The sequence below is a fragment of the Lithobates pipiens genome, unplaced genomic scaffold, assembly GCF_037356315.1.
Source record: "Lithobates pipiens isolate NorthernLeopardFrog02 unplaced genomic scaffold, aLitPip1_a1.2 Scaffold_13, whole genome shotgun sequence".
NCBI lineage: Eukaryota > Metazoa > Chordata > Amphibia > Anura > Ranidae > Lithobates > Lithobates pipiens.
Window position 1 is genome coordinate 322,167,658 of NW_027507718.1, and position 21,111 is coordinate 322,188,768.

General features: G+C 44.1%; 1 protein-coding gene across 2 annotated transcripts in view; it reads right to left on the reverse strand.

Annotated features, from left to right (window-relative positions):
• Positions 1 to 20,196, reverse strand: part of ELF2 (E74 like ETS transcription factor 2) — a 152,001-nt gene extending 131,805 nt beyond the window's left edge. Inside the window, exon 1 of one of the 2 annotated variants that reach the window (XM_077476917.1) lies at positions 20,036 to 20,196. The gene's annotated coding sequence lies outside the window, so the exon portion shown is untranslated. The remainder of the gene's footprint in view (positions 1 to 20,035) is intronic. The other variant, XM_077476918.1, reaches the window with a different exon arrangement.
• Between the last annotated feature and the right edge of the window lie 915 nt (positions 20,197 to 21,111).

Consider the following 21,111-nt stretch of genomic DNA (forward strand, 5'->3'; position numbering starts at 1 on the left):
TCTCCCAAAAATATATTTGAAAAAAAACTGTTTTTTCCCTCAGTTTAGGCCGATACGTATTCTTCTACATATTTCTGGTAAAAAAAAAAAAAAATCACAATAAGCGTTTATTGGTTTGCGCAAAAGTTATAGCGTTTACAAAATAGGGGATAGTTTTATGCCATTTTCATTAATATTTATTTTTTTACTAGTAATGGCGGCGATCAGCGATTTTTATTGCGACTGCGACATTATGGCGGACACATCGGACATTTGACACATTTTTGGGACCAGTCATTTATACAGCAATCAGTGCTATACAAATGCAGTGATTCCTGTGTAAATGACACTGGCAGTGAAGGGGTTAACCAGGGGGTGGCAGTGTAGGGGTTAAGTGTTCCTAGGGGCGTGTTGCTAACTGTGGGGGGCTGGGCTTTGTGTTAGTGCAGCTCCAACAGTGCCCATCAGTGCTGTCAATCAGTGCAGCCCCATCAGCGCACATCAGTGAAGGAGGAAAAATTACCTATTTGCAAAACTTCATAACAAAAACAAAAATAAACTTTTTATTTTTTATTCAAAATGTTTTGGTCTTTTTTAGTTAAAAAATATAAAAACAGCGGCGATTAAATACCACCAAAAAAAGCTCTATTTGTGTGAAGAAAAAAAAAAAAAGAATTTTATATGGGTACAGTGCTACATTCAAATGAATGAATGAATGAATGAATGACCATGCAATTGTCATTCAAAGTGCAACAGTGCTGAAAGCTGGCCATGGCAGCAAGGGTATGAAAGTGCCCAGTAGGCAAGTAGTTAATAGACCCCATAAAGAGGACCTGTCCCGGCCCATGCTATTACAAGGGATGCTGCTCATCCCTTGTATAAGCAATAAAGTTGATCAAAAAAAGGTAAAAAAAATAAATAAATAAATAAATAAATAAATAAAAAAAAGGTACGGTGTTTAAAAAATAAATAAAAAAAACGAATTACAGCGCCCCGTTTCCCCATGCTCCAAAAGGAAATCACATCTAAAGGAATGCAGACCCTGACACTTTCCTAAGTAGAGCCCTGCAGGTGCAGCAGCTGATTGATGAATAAAACCACTCCCATACAGATTCACTGTGTACGTTTACTAATACAGAACAAGTAGGCAGCCCAGCAGACTGTATAGCAACTGAGACTGCTCTCATAGATATTTTCTCCTTGGCAGATCTCCTATAAATCAGGTTTATAATTATCAGCATATAATGCACACTTCTACCGAAACCTTCCAAAAAAAAAAAAAAAAAGATGAAATTAATATAGGACTGGAAAGTTGAGAGAATCTCTAACTATTATTAGTTGGTCCTTTACATCCACTCTCTTCATCCTGCTTGTAAATGAGCTGAGTGCACTGCCACTGACAGTTCCATTACAATGTAGCTTGAACTGGAAAAACAGTAACTGACAGGAAGCCAGCAGGAAATGCACTGACCTCACCAAAGCGGAAACCTCTCCTACGCTGCTGCTCCAACCCGTACACTCACTCAGGACTACAGCTGTTCTTCTGTACCCTCTGTAACTTTACACATGATAGAACAAAGTTCTCAATTCACTTTACTTGGCATGTACTGCAGTCTTACCTACTCTGACACTCAAACAAATGATATAAACAAGAAATACAAGAATAATGCACAGTACAATAGCAGGGCTTATTTCTCAACTAAGCTGCAAACAGATGATATCAGGAACCTTTAGGGTCCTTTCACACGGGGCGGATCAGTTCTGATCCGCCCCGTGGATATCCGTTTGCTCAGCGGGGATCACTCCGCCGATCCCCGCTGAGCAGGGAGATGACAGGTCCGTCTCTGCACACTGCGCAGGGACAGACCTGTCACAGCACCACTCTCCCCTATGGGAGATCGGATGACGACGGACCGCAGTGCCCGTCGTCATCCGATCCGATGACGGATGGAAAAATAGCTTTTTCCTCCGTTACACTTTTTCGGATCGGAGCGGGTCGGATGTCAGCGGACATGTCACCGCTGACATCCGACGCTCCATAGAGCTCTATGGAGCACCCGTTCAGGTCCGCCTGAAAAACTGACAGGCGGGCCTCAACGGGACATCAGTGTGAAAGAGGCCTTATTCTGCTTACATTTGTTTGTAGATGCAATTCAATTCCTGCTTATAGATAAAACGTTAGAAAGCTGCCACCAAATACAGTAAATGTCTCTTGTCTTTGGGTAACCAAAGACCTCATCATCTCTAGACTCAGAAGTCCCTCAATGAGGAAAAGCTGGCGGCTGGTTCAAGTAGCTTATATCCTTTGGAAAAGAGCAGTGCAAGGCTGTCAGCTACATATATAGACATGCAGGCTGGCAGCGTACAAATATGCATGTCTGTGTCTGCCAAATCAAGGAGAGTTGAACAGAATGGAGCAACAAACTCCCAATCACCATAAAAACATATGTCCAGATTTAATTGCTCTTGGATCACCTGTCTGAGGAGAATATAGTGGAAAAATGGGTTTGTTGTACACTGCATATATTCTATCAATAATTCTCCAAGTTTTATTAGCATTCGAACTTCTACTTCATCTCAGTGCAAATCCTTCTCCCACGGATGGTTGCCTTGCACAGAAAGCCACCGTTCAAGTGCTGCACTTTTAAAAAATGGCCACCATTTCCAATCTGTGGCTTGAAGCCCAATAGCCAATTATACCAGATGAGTTTTAATTTTGGTTAGCCAGTTGTGTTATTCAGGCACCCACAGGCCCAGAACTTATCTACAAACAAGCCTGTAACTAAGAAATACAGCCAATGAAGGCGTACACTAGGTTGTATCTGTTCTCCCCTTCAAAAATCACACTCCCTGCAAAACAATGGAGTCCTAATTGGATCCCAGTGCTGGCCCTCCCTCTCTATCTGAAAGCCACTGTATAGAGTGACGATTAAAGTGGTTGTAAACCCTTACAAACCACTTTGACCTACAAGTAAGCCTAGATTAAGGCTTACCTGTAGGTCCAAGAAATATCTCCTAAATCTACACAGTTTAGGAGATATTTACAAAAAGACAGGCGCCGCCCAGGCGCACTGTGCATGCCGCAGCTAACAGCGATATGCCGTTAGTGGCGGCTCCCATGCGCATGAGTGACGTCATCGCTGCTCCGGCGCTGTGAGTGGCCGGAGCAGCAATACCCGGAAGAAGATGGACGCTCCGTGCTACAGGGGACAGCGGTGACATCTCTGGCTCCTGTGTCAGTTAAGCAACACATAGTAATCCATTATGCTTTACCTTTGCAGGGAAACAAAGAGGAAGTAAAATCCACCAGGGTTTACTTCCTCTTTAAATGAGATCAATTTCATAACAGATTTAGGAATTTTAGGGGCCATAGACTGTTCGGAGCTTGTATGGGCCGAATGAATGTACCAAGTTCATCAAATCAATTAACTTGGGTACAACTAGCCTGTCGGATTTTACATGCAATTATTTCTAGCAGCTATTGTAGCTGCTAGAAATAATCACTGTATTCCCCCGGTGGGGACGGCTTCCCCCAATGTCTAAGCGGGAAATACAATCGCTCCATTTACCCCACCAACACAGTCAGTGCTGATGGGGAAAATGGAGCAATTTTCACTCCGTCTGTGGCCTGCTTAACCGAAAAAACGGCAGCATAGCTAAACATTTATAAAGCACACTGATGTGCTTTACATAATTTTTTTTGTAAAAATCACAAAAGAAGGAAGCTGTGAGAAAAGCCCAGTCATGTAACCTGTCAAAGTCACATCATGGAGCACTCTCACTACTCTCTTGTCACACTGTAAACAGATTTTTTGTAAATGAGCTGTAGTTGTGCATGACAAAAAATTCTTATTTTTTTATAGAATACAGGCATACCCCTCTTTAATTACACTCACTTTACATACACTTGCGAGTAAGGACATACCCATGAGTGTATATAAAGTGGCTCTCAAGCTAAAAGCTGCAGCTGAGTAATCCGTGCACGGATAGTTCAGATTCCTCGCTACTTGGAAACACTCCCCCAATACAGTCCCTGACACCCCAAAAGTGAAAATGGGTATTGCTTCACTTTAAGTACATTTTCGTTTTACATACATACTCTGGTCCCATTGTGTACTAAGCATAAAGTTTTCAAGCAGAAAATCGCGCAATTTTACTGTGTTTTTTCCAGCGCTTTTTATCCCAATTTTGCAGCGTTTTTTACCGCAATTTTGTGGCGTTTTTACTGCAATTTTGTGCAGGGCAAAAGGTCGCCAATGTAAAAAAAAAGAGAAACGCCCAAATCTGCCCAATTCGAGTGACAAAAAAGGGTCCAGGCGTTCAGGTTCAGGCGACTTGAAGTGGAGATGTGAACCATCTCCATTGAGAATAATTGATTTTTTTTTCCCCTCCAGCGTTTTGTAGCTTCAGGCTTCAAGCTACAAAACGTTAAGGTGTGAATGGGGCCTAAAAGTGGGGCATGCCTGCAGCATTTTCTATCATCCTGGAGATATATTCCGTCTGCTGTATGACATTTCTAGTATAGGTATATTTTTTCCATAGAGTACAAGTCTGTTCTGTCAGACACTAAGAGCACTTTCACACTGGTTTGCTTCAAAACTGCTAGTAAAAACGCCTATGCATTAATGGAGTGTTTTTTGCTGCGCTTTTGCAGCTTTACGGTGCGGTTTTTAAGCACTTAACGCAAATCGTACTTTGACGCTAAATACCATTATGGTAGCAGCTAAACGGTGCGCGTTTCTCTATAAATTTAAAGCGCCCTGTCCCGACGAGCTTGCGTGCAGAAGCGAACACATAAAAATGGTGTTCAAACCACACATGTAAGGTATCGCAGTGATCCTTAGAGCGTGAGAAATAATTCTAGCCCTGGACCTCCTCTGTAACTCAAAATTGGTAACCTGTAGACATTTTTAGACTTTGCCTATGGAGAATTTTAAGGGTAAAAGTTTGTCGCGATTCCACGAGCGGGCGCAATTTTGAAGCGTGACATGTTGGGTTTCAATTTACTCAGCGTAACACTTTAACACTATAAAAAAAACAATTGGGCTAAGTTTACCATTGTCTTTTTTTTTTTTTTTTTTTTTTATTGAAGACCGCTGCACAAATACGGTGTGACAGAAAGTATTGCAACAACCACCATTTTATTCTCCAAGTAACTTTCTAGCAAAAAAAAAAAAAAAAAAATACTTGTAAACACTGAGTCTGAAAAATAGGCCTGGTCCTTAAAAAAAAAATGTAGTAGTGAAGGTGTTTTTGAGCAGTTTTGGATGCAAAATTTTGGATTCACTTCAATGGAAAGGTGCATTTTTGGGGCAGTTTAAAAAAAAAAAAAAAAAAAAAACATGCTCCAAAAACGCTGCAAGCAGGATTTTTTTCACTGCAACGGAAGCGCGCCGCCCCATTGTGAACACATTCATTGATTTTAAATGGGAAGCATTTTTCTTGAGCTTTTCAGGCCTTTTTTTTTTTTTTTTTTTTTTTTTTTTTGTTAACGCAAAAACGATAAAAAAAAGAAAACAAAAACACCTTCATTAACATATAGGCATTTTACAGGCAGCTTTGAAGCAAAACTGTGTGAAAGTGCCCAAAAATATCAAAAGATCAGGAACAGATCGAAGAGTGTGAAAGATCTTTAAGTGCTCCTTCCACTGTTTTAATAAAACTGTAAAATTACTTCCAGGTAAATTATACAATATGCACAAAATATTTGTAGACAATGACAATGAACTGAAAAAATAAAACAAACCCTTTCAGGACAGGAAAAAAAAAAGTCCTGCAAGTAGCATCTTTGGGGCAGAGCGGTAGTGGTGTATACACCGCCCCTGCCCATTGAAATGAATAGGCACTGCCGCCGAAGTGCCTGCAAAGCGCTTCAGCAGCGCTGCAACACAGGCGCTATTAAGGCTTTATTCTGCCACTAGCGGGGGCTAAAAGTGCCCTGCTATAGCCCGAAAAGCGCCGCTATAACAGAGGTAAAGCCACATATGGCATGCTCCCAGCACAGAGACCGGGGTCTCACCGAGAGCCCCAGGCCCAGTCTATTTTCATTTTGGGTCACCTGATCGCTGCTGTAACCTCTGATTGGCTATCACACTGATCAGTCACTGTGAAGCCTAACCCTGTGTTTTTTTTCCCTTTTCTGTGAATGGAGAGATACATTGCATCTTTGTCTTTCCATGCAGAAAGGAAAAAAAAAAAATAAAAAAAAAAAAAAACGTGTTTGTACAAAAATTAAGAATAAAATAAAATAAATACCTAGATCAAGGTTTGATCTAAGTCAGTGCCAGGGTTAGTGTTTAGTGCTATTTTGAGCAGGATTTTGTTTTTTAAAATTAGCATCAGTGTTCATGCCAGTGTGTTGCAAACAACAACTAAACACACATATGTGGTGCCGTTGCAATCGTCAGGAGCAGGAGACTTAATTTTGGTATTTTTTACTATTTTGGACCAATTTTCCTTTGATAAAAAAAATAAATTATAAATTCAACCAGAAGATATAACTATTTACTACCAAATAAAAGCCCAAATTGTGCTTAGGCTTTTAGATTTGTTTTACCCTTAGGTGTAAAGGGGTTGAAGAATATGTTTAATTTACTGACTTGTAAGTAAGCACCTAAATCTCCTGAGAGGCACACAATAAGTGCGTCCCTTTGGCCACAGGTTGGGGACCAGCAGTTTGGAGAATATAAGGTGCTTTGGCTGGTACATTTCGGCTGATTTACTAAGAACCCATGCACACTGCCCTTACAAAATGATGCTTCTACAGGAGCTTTGTGTTCTGCCTGTAGAAGCAGCTAAATGTTATCCTATGTGTCCATTAGGACGTTTAGGTGCATATTTTAACCACTAGGCATCCGTGCTATAGCTGAAAAACGGCTGCCGGGAGGCTGTCCCTGGACGTCCTCCTGTTTACTTCCGTGTTGCATGGTCCCGTGAGCGTGCATCGAGGAAGTTCTGTGCTGCCCGTCTCCCTTGGACACAGCCAGTCACAGATCGCTGTAAATGGTCAATCACAGCGGCCGTTTACAGCGCGATCAGCGTGTCCAATGAGAGATGATCTCATATGTAAACATATGAGATCATCTCTCATCGCCGGCTCTCCCTCCTCACACAGAGACAGTGTGTGAAGAGGGAGAGACGAGCGGCTGCAGCGGGAGTTAGTAAAAAAAAAAAAATACAGTGCCTTGCGAAAGTATTCGGCCCCCTTGAACTTTTCAACCTTTTGCCACATTTCAGGCTTCAAACATAAAGATATAAAATTTTAATTTTTTTGTGAAGAATCACCAACAAGTGGGACACAATTGTGAAGTGGAACGAAATCTATTGGATTTTTTTAACTTTTTTAGCAAATAAAAAACTGAAAAGTGGTGCGCGCAAAATTATTCGGCCCCTTTACTTTCAGTGCAGCAAACTCACTCCAGAAGTTCAGCGAGGATCTCTGAATGATCCAATGTTGTCCTAAATGACTGATGGTGATAAATAGAATCCACCTGTGTGTAATCAAGTCTCTGTATAAATGCACCTGCTCTGTGATAGTCTCAGGGTTCTGTTGAAAGCGCAGAGCATCATGAAGACCAAGGAACACACCAGGCAGGTCCGTAATACTGTTGTGGAGAAGTTTAAAGCCGGATTTGGATACAAAAAGATTTCCCAAGCTTTAAACATCCCAAGGAGCACTGTGCAAGCGATCATTTTGAAATGGAAGGAGTATCAGACCACTGCAAATCTACCAAGACCTGGCCGTCCCTCTTTCACCTCAGACAAGGAGAAGACTGATCAGAGATGCAGCCAAGAGGCCCATGATCACTCTGGATGAACTGCAGAGAACTACAGCTGAGGTGGGAGAGTCTGTCCATAGGACAACAATCAGTCGTACACTGCACAAATCTGGCCTTTATGGAAGAGTGGCAAGAAGAAAGCCATTTCTCAAAGATGTCCATAAAAAGTCTCGTCTAAAGTTTGCCACAAGCCACCTGGGAGACACACCAAACATGTGGAAGAAGGTGCTCTGGTCAGATGAAACCAAAATTGAACTTTTTGCCCACAATGCAAAACGATATGTTTGGCGTAAAAGCAACACAGCTCATCACCCTCAACACACCATCCCCACTGTCAAACATGGTGGTGGCAGCATCATGGTTTGGGCCTGCTTTTCTTCAGCAGGGACAGGGAAGATGGTTAAAATTGAGGGGAAGATGGATGCAGCCAAATACAGGACAATTCTGGATGAAAACCTGTTGGAGTCTGCAAAAGACCTGAAACTGGGACGGAGATTTATCTTCCAACAAGACAATGATCTCAAACATACAGCAAAATCTACAAAGGAATGGTTCACAAATAAACGTATACAGGTGTTAGAATGGCCAAGTCAAAGTCCAGACCTGAATCCAATCGACAATCTGTGGAAAGAGCTGAAAACTGCTGTTCACAAACGCTCTCCATCCAACCTCACAGTCTCTCGATGTGCAAAACTGATAGAGACATACCCCAAGCGACTTGCAGCTGTAATCGCAGCAAAAGGTGGCTCTACAAAGTATTAACGCAAGGGGGCCGAATAATTTTGCACGCCCCACTTTTCATTTATTTATTAGTTAAAAAAGTTTTAAAAATCCAATAGATTTCGTTCCACTTAACAATTGTGTCCCACTTGTTGGCGATTCTTCACAAAAAATAAAAATTTTTTATCTTTATGTTTGAAGCCTGAAATGTGGCAAAAGGTTGAAAAGTTCAAGGGGGCCGAATACTTTCGCAAGGCACTGTAAATAAAACTGTAAAGTGCCATCTGTCCCCACTTCCACCTGTCAGTGCGATCTGTCCCCAGTGGCAGGTATAAGTGCCATTTGTGCCACGTATCAGTGCATCTTGTCATCAGTGCCACGTATCAGTGCACCTGTCATCAGTGCCACGTATCAGTGCACCTGTCATCAGTGCCACGTATCAGTGCACCTGTCATCAGTGCCACGTATCAGTGCACCTGTCATCAGTGCCACGTATCAGTGCACCTGTCATCAGTGCCACGTATCAGTGCACCTGTCATCAGTGCCACGTATCAGTGCACCTGTCATCAGTGCCACGTATCAGTGCACCTGTCATCAGTGCCACGTATCAGTGCCATCTGTCATCAGTGCCACGTATCAGTGCCATCTGTCATCAGTGCCACGTATCAGTGCCATCTGTCATCAGTGCCATCTGTCATCAGTGCCACGTATCAGTGCCACGTATCAGTGCCATCTGTCATCAGTGCCACGTATCAGTGCCATCTGTCATCAGTGCCACGTGTCATTGTCCTGGTGCTCCACGGCCTTCAAAAGTGTGAGCCCTTGTACACACGGTCGGAGAATCCGTCGGAATGTGTCCTATCGGACCGTGTTGTCGGATAATCCGACTGTGTGTGGTATGCGTCGGACTGATTCCGTCGGACGCAATTTTACAACTTGTTGGAAATATTTTCCGACCAACTGGTTCGATCGAACATACTCCGATCATGTGTAGAGAATTTTGATCGGACCAAGTGCCACGCATGCTCAGATCAAATTCCTACATCAAAGCTTTTGGCTACTAGCCTGAACGTAGTCCCATCGTAACGAAATTACGTCATCACGTTCTGAATGATGGAATTTTTCAACAACTTAGTCCGACCGTGTGTATGCAACAGTTTCGGACAAGATCCGACGGACAAAATCCGACGGATTTGGTTGTCGAAATCTCCGACCGCGTGTACAGGGGCTAATAGGTAGTCAACAAGTTAGATGTGTAATTTATGCTCCTAGAACACCTGATGGTGCTCCCTGCATGTTGGGCCTCTCTGAGTGGCTGGGCTGTGGAAAAGTCCCACACATGTGGTATCGTAATACTCAGGAGGAGTAGCAGAATGTATTTTGGGGGTGTCATTTGTGGTATACACATGCCATGTGAGAGAAATAACCTATTACAATGACAATTTTGTGGGAAAAAAAAACGTCATTTTGCAAAGAACTGTGGTAAAAAATGACAACATCAAAAAGCTCACCATGCCTTTTACTAAATACCTTGGAATGTCTACTTTGAAAAAAGGGTCATTTGGGGGGTATTTGTACTTTCCTGGCTTGTTTGGGTCGCAAGGAATTAGATAGGTCACCAGTACATCAGATGTGATCCATTTTGTATGATTTGCACCATAGCTTGTAGACTACAAAGACCAAATAATATCCACTAGTTTGGGTTATTTTTACCAAAGATATGTAGCAGTATAAACTGTGGCCAAGATTTATGAAGAAAAATTAATAATTTGCAAAATTTTATCACAGAAACAAAGAAAATGCATTTTTTTTTTCAAAATTTTCAGTCTTTTTTCATTTGTAGCGCAAAAAATAAAAAACCCAGGAGGTGATCAAATACCACCAAAAGAAAGCTCTATTTGTGAGAAAAAAAGGACAAATTTGGGTACAGTGTTACATGACTGAGTAATTGTCATTCAAAGTGTGAGAGCACCGAAAGCTGAAAATTGGTCTGGTCACGAGGGGTGTTTAGTGCCCAGTTGTCAAGTGGTTAAGCTTAGCGTTTAGAGGTTAAAAAAAAAAAAAACACCTTCCGTTTTGCATTTTCGAGAGGAGATTTCTAGCAGAAAAAAAAAAAACTAAATGCTTCTAAACGCCTGTACGCTCTATACGAGTGTTTTTTTTCTGCCATAACAACTGGCGTTTTTTTTAAGCCAAGTATGCACTGACCCCTTTCACACCACACCGCCCATTGCGTCGGCGGTAAAACGCCGCTATTTTTAGCGGCGCTTTACCGCCGGATTTGCGGCGCATTTCTAGCGGCCGCGAAAGGGTTAAAACCGCCGGCAATACGCCGCAATAGCGGCGTTTTGACGGCGGTATTACAGCGCTGCCCCATTGATTTCAATGGGGAGCAGCGTTGGAGGAGCGGTAAACACACCGCTCCTTCACCGCTCCAAAGAAGCTGCTGGCAGGACTTTTTTCTGACGTCCTGCCAGCGCACCGCTGTAGTGTGAAAGCCCTCGGGCTTTCACACTACATACAATGGTGCAGCTTCTTTAGGGGGATTGCAGGCACTATTTCTAATGCTATAGCGCCTGCAAAACGCCCTGGTGTGAAAGGGGTCTAACAGAGGTGAGAATATTCCCACAAAAACAAAATAAATTCACTTAAAATATCCAATCATAAAAAAAGTTAATTTCCATTCAATTTGATTACCCAATCATTTGCAGATGAAGAAAGTAAACAAGAATTTGCTTTTCAAATGACTAAAAAAACTTGAGTGAATATTTGCACAATTTATTGTATGAAGATGCTCAGCTCCTTTCGTAGTTTGTGGTAATCCAGATTTAAATATCCCCAGGTAGCAAAGCCACTCAATGTGGAAGATCGATTGCTACCTTTGGGGACTGCCAAGCCTCTTATCTAGGGGATGTTGCAATTTGTTTCTTGCTTGATCCTCTTCCACACCAATTCACAGAATAGGGTTTCTCTAATCGTAAACCTATTTTGAATAGCCATACAAACATATTGCATATAATTAATGGTAAAAAAAAAAGGGAATCCTTATGGGTAAATCTGAAGGGCCATTGTGGGGGTTCTATATATCCTGTGTAGAATAAATATATTGGGTAAGCCCTCAAGTTTTCCACTCACCTACTCGAATTTTGAGAGTGGAAATGAGGGCTGGTGAGCGTGGGCTGCCCGGAACGGTAAAGCACTGTTCCCGAGCGCTTTCACACTGGGGCAATGTGCTGATAGGACGTTAAAACATGTGTGTTAAAATTAATGGGCACGCTGCCAAAGCGCTGCAAAGCGCCCCGGCAGCGGCACTAGACGGCGCATTTAACCCTTTATTCGCCCGCTATCGAGGGTTAAAATCGCCCTGCTATCGGGCAAATAGCGCTGCTAAGATGACAGTAAAGTGCCACTAAAACTACTGGTATTTTACCAACGCCCGCACACGGTTAACCCCTTGATTGCTAGATGTTTACCCCCTTCACAGCCAGTATCATTAGTAAAGTGACAGTGCATATTTTTAGCACCGATTACTGTAATAGTGTCGCTGGTTCCCACAAAGTGTCAGGTATCAAATTGTCCGACGCAATATCGAAGTCCCGGTATAAGTCGCTGATCGCTGCCATTACTAATATAAAAAAAATTAAATTAAAATTCCAGTATATAACCCATAGTTTGTGGACACTAACCTTTGACAAACCAATCAAAATATGCTTATTGGGAACTTTTTTACCAAAATATATGTATATTGGTCTCAATTTATTAAGAATTATTTTTATTTTTTTTAACCACTTCAATACCAGTCACTTATACACCTTCCTGCACAATTGCGCGGTCATGCTACACTGTACCCAAAAACATTTTTTATCATTTTGTCCCCACAAAATATAGCTTTCTTTTGGTGGTATTTGCTGCGATTTTTATTTTTTGCGCAAAAAAAAAAAAAAAGACCAAAACTTTTGATAAAAAAAATTAAATTTATTTTGTTTCTGTTCATTTTTTTTTCTAAATAAGTAAGTATGTTTTCTTCTTCAATGATGGACACTGATATAGCTGCACTGATGGGCATCAATGAGGTGGCACTGATGGCTGATGGGCATTGATAGGCAGCACTGATAGGTGGCACTGGTATGCAGGACTGATGGGCACCGATAGGTGGGCACTGATGGGCACTAATAGCCCCCCGCTCCTAAACGCAACTAATAGCTTTTTTTGAGGGTTTTTTTTTCCCTTTTACTGCAAAAATTCCTATAAAAATGCTAATGCTCCTAAACGCTGCTAAAACACTACTACAAAAAGCAAACTATTACCAGTGCTTTTTATCCAGTGATCTTTCCAGTATTTTTTTTTTTTTTTACTTAAACAAAAAATAAATAAAAATGCTAGTGTGCATGGAGCCTAAAGCTTTGTACACACGGTGCGATTGTTGGCCAACTGAGCATCGGATTTTTTGTCAAAAGGCGTGTGCCAGGATCTTGTCTTGCATACTAACATTACACAACTGTCGTGCCACAAACACAAACGTAGTGACGTACTACGACGAATTTTAACTCGAGCGCCACCCTTTGGGCCCCTTCTGCTAATTTAGTGTTTGGTGAGCATCGATTCCGAGCATGCGTGGTTGTACTTTCAAATTTTGTGTGACGGATTTGTGTACTGACCATATGAAAATCAGACGTCAAGCCGTTGTCCTCCGAAAATTTACTAGCCATACTAACGGTAAGATTTCAGGACAACGGTCTGTCAACAATCGTACCTTGTGTATGAGGCTTAAGGCTCCATGCACACTAGTCGTTTTTTAAACTCCTAGAAGCTGTTATTAGCATTTTTTCTGCTCCTGGAAGCTAAATAGTGTTATCCTATGTGTCCATGCACACTACTTTAGGCTGTTAGCATTTTTTGAGCTTCAGCTTCTTGGAGCAGAAAAAAGTAGAAGAAGAAAAGTTTTTTTGTAGAGTTTCTGGGAGCGTCTTTTTAGCAGAAAAATATGCTGAATGTTCCTAACTGCTCCTAAAAGCTTTTTTTTTTTTTTGCTTTTTTTTTTTATGTACTGCAAAAACGCCAATAAAATGCTAATGCTCCTAAAAGCTACTAAAATGCTACTAGAAGCTGGCACAAAAATGCTATTATCAGCATTTTTCATACAGCATTTTTTTTTTTTTTTAGCTTATAGTGTACATGGACAAAAAACTGGCCACTGCCCACACCTATAACTGGCCTTCACAGTGAGGAGCCCATGGAGGGCATAGACATATAAAACAAAGACAAATCCATAGCTCAACTCACCAACCAGTCTGCTGACCAACCAAATTAACCTGTCTAACCGTCTGTTAAAAGCAGGGGTTTAGTTAGCACACATTTGCAAACGCATGTGAAAGCTGCAAGGCCTCGCCACGGCAACCTGCGTTGCTTTCAGTCCTAACACTACAAATTTATAAGTGTCTCCACATGCATGGAATGGATAGATGTGGGACAGGCGAGCCTGATGGCTGCCCAAGCCCCCTTAAAGGAACAGGAGCACACTGGACACCCAGCAAGAGCACAATGGCAGCGAAAGTGCCCAGTGTGTCCCCCGGACCATATATACAAACAGTAACAAAAAACTGGCATCTGCACACCTATAACAGCAGACTGGTTGGCGAGTTGAGCTATGGAATGGTCTTTGTTTTATATATAGTGTGCATGGAGCCTAAAGTAACCTATCAAGTAATAAAAACGTTTATGTGTTTTTTTTATTAAATGTTCCTGTTTAACCCCTTAAATTACTCTAATCAGTCCTAATTAATTCCTTATTTTCCTGCTGATTTTTTTATTAAATTTTTTTCCCCTTCTATTTTATAAACTATTAATAATTAAAACTTTTTGTTTGCTTTGTTCGTTAATATTTTTACACCTTTAAAGCGGGAATTCCGCCGTTTTTTTTTTTTTTTTAAAAGCCAGCAGCTACAAATACTGCAGCTGCTGACTGAAATAAGGACACTTACCCGCCCAGCACGCCCGCGATGTCGGCACCCGAAGCCGATCTCTCGATCGTCTCTCGGGTGCTGCCGCCGCCATCTTGGGTATGGGAATCAGGAAGTGGAGCCTTGCGGCTTCATTTCCTGGTTCCCTACTGCGCATGCGTGAGTCGCGCTGTGCAATAAGGATGGTCCCCGCTGTCTCTGGGATCCGTGTGTTTCCCAGCAGACAGCGGGGACCCGCAGGAAGTGGTGTAAATATCCGCAGATTCTGCGGATATCTATGCCGGAAGTGGGTGCAGATACCTGTACTGTACAGGTATCTGCACCCCCCTGAAAGGTGCCAATTGTGGCGCCGGAGGGGGGGGGGGAGGGTTCCAATGAGCGGAAGCTCCACTTTAGGGTGGAGCTCCGCTTTAACATACATTTGCACATTTCACATAGTAACGCTTTAAAGTGGTTGTAAACCCTTACAAACCACTTTGACCTACAGGTAAGCCTAGATTAAGGCTTACCTGTAGGTCCAAGAAATATCTCCTAAACCTATATGGTTTAGGAGATATTTACCCGAAGACAGCCACCGCTGCGCCGTAGACAGCGGTACTGTATGTGTTATGCTTTGTGTACTTTTTGAATTTGACGCCAGGCACCGTCCCCATGCGTCGCGATGCTCGCAGGGAATGGGGCCTGGCACACAGAGCATCGAGAGGAGGACACAGCAAACGGACATCGCATGATCCTGGTGACAAGGCAAGTAACCTGGACCAGGATTCTGCAATGCAATTCAGAGTGTGGCTCGGGGTTAACACTAATGGTACTGAAATTTAACCCCAAGCCACACTCGGGAATACCAGAGAGGGAAAAGAAAAAGAAGAGGTTAAAAATGTCTCTTTAGTTGTTAAATCACAATCACTCGTACCTAGATTGATTACAAATCAGCATGTGTATGGCTACCTTTAAAGGGTAAGTCCATCAGCATGTGTATGGTCACCTTAAAAGGGTAAGTCCACTTAAAAAAAATAAAAAAAATATATAGCAAACAAAACATGTTGAAGTTTAAGGCCTCATTCAGACGAGGCGGATCCGCTTGCATGGAGTCTGCCGGCTCAGCGGGAGATCTCTCGGTTGATCTCCGCTGAGCTGGCGGATGACAGGTCCCTCTCTGCTCACTGAGCGGGGAGGGGCTTGTCGAGCGCCACTGGATTCTATGGAGAGATCGGATGAAAAAGGACAGCGTGTCTATTTTCATCAGATCTCACCCAATCCGGTCCGCCAGCGACGGATCCCGACGTAGGGCCATATGTCTGCTTTTGGGCGGATTGGGCCAGGTCAGATGTCAGCGGACATGTCACTGCTGACATCCGTCGCTCCATAGACCAGCATGGACAGCCCGTTCAGGTCCGCCGTCAAAACTGACAGGCAGACCTGAACGGTCCGACAGTGTGAAAGGGACTTAAGGAGAAGACCAGCCAAAGCTCGTACAGAGTACACCAGCCATTAATAATGTTTCATCCCATTCAGAATCAGTCTGCAATCACTTTGGTGAAACAAACATCTATTGCAGAGGTCTTCAAACTACAACCCATGGGCCACATCCAGCCCTAAGCTAGAGTCCATGGCCTCCAACTTTTTTTAAGGGGAGATTCTGATGTTGGGGGGGGGGAATCTAATGGGAACTCTGATAAGGATTCCAATGTAAGAGGGACTCTGATGGGTAGCCCAATTTAAACTCTGATGGAAATTTTTTATCAGCCTACAGATAATTAAAGAGGGATTTCACTGTAAAAAAAAAAAATATTAAAAGCCAGCAGCTATAAATACAACAGCTGGTGACTTTTAATAAATGGACACTCACCTGTCCCAGGTTCCAGCGATGTCGGCAGCCGAGGCTGATCGATCGATCGGCTCTCGCCTGCTGCTGCCACCATTATTGGTGAGGGAATAAGGAAGCGAAGCATTGCGGCTTCACTTCCCGGTTCCTTACTGCGCATGCGCGAGTCGCGCAGCGCAATGGGAATGGTCCGCACTGCCTCCGGGACCCGTGTGTGTCCCAGCAGACAGCGCGGCGGGACAGGAAGAAGCATAGACTCCCGTGGGAGTCTATGCCCAGAAATAGGTGCAAATACCTGTCTTAGGTATCTGCACCCCCCCCTCCCCCCTGAAAGGTGCCAACTCCGACCCCAGGGGGGGGGGGGGGGAGGGGGGGTTCCGATGACCGGAAGTTCTGCTTTAGGGTGGAACTCCGCTTTAATATATAATATGGCCCTCATATTAAAAAGTTTCAAAACCCCTGCTTTAGAGCAACAAAAAAGGTAGGACTCTGCAACAAAGTTTGGTAAAATCCTTCAACGTACATAGCTCAACCAGAGGGGATTGTTTTTTTTTTCTCAAATGTGAAGTTAACGCAATATTAAACCCAAAAGCAAACATATTGCAGCTTACCAATTCTTAGATATAATGGCTGCATTTGTTTTCCTTTATTTCCACTTGGTGATCCACCCAGTAAAGTCTGTTTTTCTACAGAATAAGCAGTCCTACAGATGTAGCAGTTAGAGCCCTGGTGCCCAACCTGTGGACCTTTGGCACATTTTATGTGGTCCTTGGGGCTTATGCAGACATTAATCTGTGTGTCCCTATTGCTCTGTTATTGCAGTTATAGACATAATTTCAAACAGTCTCATGTAACATGTCCCCAGTCTCCCAACAGCTTCTATAGTGTGCTCACTATGTCCGCAGTCTCTGACCATCTTCTGCGTTATGTCCATAGTCTTTGACTATATCTTGTTATGTGTCTTCTGGCTCAGACACTGGATTTTATGTGCAGACCTTAGGTAATGTCAAGGGCCACACTTGAGGCCCCTCACAGCGAGAAAGAGGGTTCAGACAAACCATTTACCACTGACAGGGGTGCTTATAATGATCAGCTTTAAAAGAGAAGTACGGGGATTGACTTTTTTGTAGAATCATACTTACCTAGGTGGATAGATGCTGCATCTGAACTCTAACACTGAGAACCGAGCGATCTGAGGTGTTTGATGGTGGTCACTGTCAGTCACAGCTCTCTGCTCAATGGAGCACCGGGCTGTAGAGAGTTGGGATCAGCGGCTCTGACTCTTAGCGCATCGCCGAGAGGCTGAGCCAAGTGCCAATCCATCATGTGGGTGGATCCTGACCATATGGTCTTGATCTTTCCTGAGTCTGGACCAGCTCTGTGATGTCAGAAAGAGCTGCACTCCTGTGTTCCACAGGGGAAGTACAGCCAAACGAGCTTTGTCTGTACATATCCTCTAATTTATGTAAAACCTGTATCCTAAATGGAACAAAAAACAGTTGTTAGTTGGAGTTTGGCTTCAATTTGTTAGTGTATTTAAATCTGCTAGGACATGCCACCTGTGCTCCTTCATCCAGATTGTAGGCATTCTAATACAGGAGGAGAGTTACTGGTCAGATCACCATGTGAAAACAGAGGGAAAAGCCTACAAACATACATGATAAGATTAGAGGCCCGGTGTCCTTTGACACTTTTGTGCAGCCCTCAGGGTCCCTGCAGACAATGATTTGTTTGTTTTTTATTGCTCTGTTATAGCAGTCTCCATTTAATGGTTGCCACCAGCCTCCAACAACTTCTATGGCAGTGATGGCGAACCTTGGCACCACAGAGGTTTTGGAACTACATTTCCCATGATGCTCCACTATACTGCAGAGTGCAGGAGCATCATGGGAAATGTAGTTCCAAAACATCTGGGGTGCCGAGGTTCGCCATCACTGTTCTATGGCATGTTTACAGCCTCTGCCCATCTCTTGTATCCTTGTCTCTGCCTCCTCTCTTGTGGTCTCCAGCACCGTGGCCGCAGTTTCGGACTATCAGCATGAAGGAGACAACCCTTATCATCATCGTCACCCCTGAAAGGACTGAGCTGTGGACGGGGAGCCTGGATGTAAACAGAGCAGGAGAAAGGGCTGGGGGGGGGGCCATCATCATCAGAGAGGTGGACGATGTGTGTGTTTACATTTCCAGCTCTGCAGACATAGATCTTCTTCTCTAAGTGCTGGATCTCCTAATCCAATGGTGGTCAATTGGACGACTTTAAGTGTGGCCTTCAACATCATCAAAAGGCCTCACATAAAATTCAGTGAATGTTCAGTGTCAGGGACAGCACACACAACACGATGGGGACGGTCCGAAACTGTGACCGTGATGCTGGAGACTGTCTGAGGCTGCAGTCTTGATGCTGGACATCATTCAACATCAGTCTCAATCAATGGTCCGAGACTGATGTTGAATGATGTCCAGCATCACGGCTGCAGTCTCGAACTGTCTTCAGCGCCATCGCCGCAGTCCTGGATTGTCTCCATCATGTTGTGTGTGCTGTCCCTGACAGGGTACCTTCACTGAATTTTATGTGAGGCCTTTTGATGATGTTGAAGGCCACACTTGAAGACCACCCTCCCCAATCCAGAAAGTTGACCACCACTGGATTAGAAGATCTAGCACACACAACACGATGGAGACAGTCCGAGACTATGGCCACGGTGCTGGACAAGGTCCGAGACTGCGGCCATGGTGCTGGACATCATTCAACATCAGTCTCGGACCATCTCCAGCGCCGTGGCCGCAGTCACGGAAAGCATCTCCAGCGCCGTGGCCGCAGTCTCGGAAAGCGCCTCCAGCATCACGGTCGCATTCTCGGAAAGCGCCTCCAGCATCATGGCCAAGGTCTCGGACTGTCTCCATCGTGTTGTGTGTGTTGTCCCTGACACTGTACATTCACTGAATTTTATGTGAGGCCTTTTGATGATGTTGAAGGCCACCCTTGAAGTGCCCCACTCCCTATCAAGAAAGTTGACCACCACTGGATTAAAAGATCCAGCACTTAGAGATATATGTCTGCAGAGCTGGAGATGTCAACACAAACATCGTCCACCTATCTACGACGACGATGATGATGATAGCCTCCCCCCAGCCCTCTCTCCTGCTCTGTTTACATCCAGGCTCCCTGTCCACAGCTCAGTCCTGTCAGGGGTGACGATGATGATGAGGGGTGTTTCCTCCATGCTGATGAAGTGAAAGTAGACCTACAGTCAGACTCTTCAGCAGAAGTGACAGCAAACTTCATCCCTGAATAGAAAGCCCCCCTCCCCCGGTGATCGGGGTGTCATGCCCGCAGTGGCCCATCACACACACCCAGGGAGGGATCGGTAAAGTCTCCCCTCCCTCCCATACACCCTGGACTGCCTTCCACAACAAACATGTAGGCCCTGATGACACCGAGCCAGCCCCCACCACCACCAGGGCTCCTCTCCCCTCCACACACCGCCAAGGGTCACACGGCACCGCCATGGAGGACCCCCCTCACTCCTGGTCTGCCCTCCCCACCCTCCCCAAGCCTTGCGGGGTGAAAGGGCAAGGGCAGCCATACCCATAGAGGGGAGCTATGAGGACACATGCCTGTCCCTCGTACCCCACACTCCTCGCCGAAGGCATCTGCCATCATGCCTACTGCCCGGGACCCCCCCCCCCCCTTCTTGTACCCCCCTATGTCGTAAATGAGGAGCCCGAGAGGGGGAGGAGCGGCCCCCGGGGCCGGTGCTGGACACCCTTACCTTGGTTGGGGTGGAATCGTACGTCCCGGGCACCGAGCTGTGCGGAGAGGGGGTGGCAGCAGTGACAACACACACAGTGTATGAGAGAGAGAGAGCGAGCCGGAGGGGAGGGGGGATGACAGGGGGAATGGAGGAGATACACACAGAGACTGTGTCAGAGAGAGAGGGGGAGGGACTATGGCTGACACAACACTAGTCCGCCTGCCCGCCCGGGGAATGGGAGCTCACATGGAGGAGGAACACACACCACATGTACTGTCTACACTCCCCTCACACACCTTCTATTTCTACACGGGCCCTCCATGGACACACAGCACACACGACTCACAACATATCCCTACAAAGTTTATCAAATAAAATGACTGACACTCATAAGTCTGCCCAGGAACACACTTACCTCAAATATATTCATCATGCATATTACTCCAACAGCTCCTTATAGAGCTTATAAAAGAAAAAAACTGACACACAGGTCTGCCCAAGAACTGGGCGCACACTTACCTCACATTGCGTAAAGCCTCATACACACGATCAGATTTTCAGATAACTCACCATGCGAAAATTCTCGTACAACAGAATACAACATCAGAAGTGATGTAACGCGTTGAATAGTTTTGTATATATTCTTTCGTTTCTGAGCATGCGCTTACGGTTTTTTTTCCAGACGAAAACCGTACTAATTTAATGAAAATCGGATGTTGCGTTCATGTATGACAATGATTTTATAGTCTGCACATTCAGCTTTTCGTTAGACGAAAAATCGGAATTGACTGTCGAAAGCACCATACTAACTATCCGAAAATCGAGCAGATCGTTTGTCGGACAAAATTTTACTTTCTGATTTTCGGATTGTGTGTACAAGCCTTTACCTCACACTGAGTTATTGTGTGTATGACTCCAACAGATTCCTATGTAGCTTATGAAAGAACAATATTGACACACAAGTCTACCCAGAAACTGGGAACACACTTACCTCACATGGGCTTTCACATTGAGCCGTCGGTGGTAAAACGCTGATATTTTTAGCGGAGCTATTCGGTTGCCTGCGGGGTAGTTTTAACCCCTCACTAGTGGCC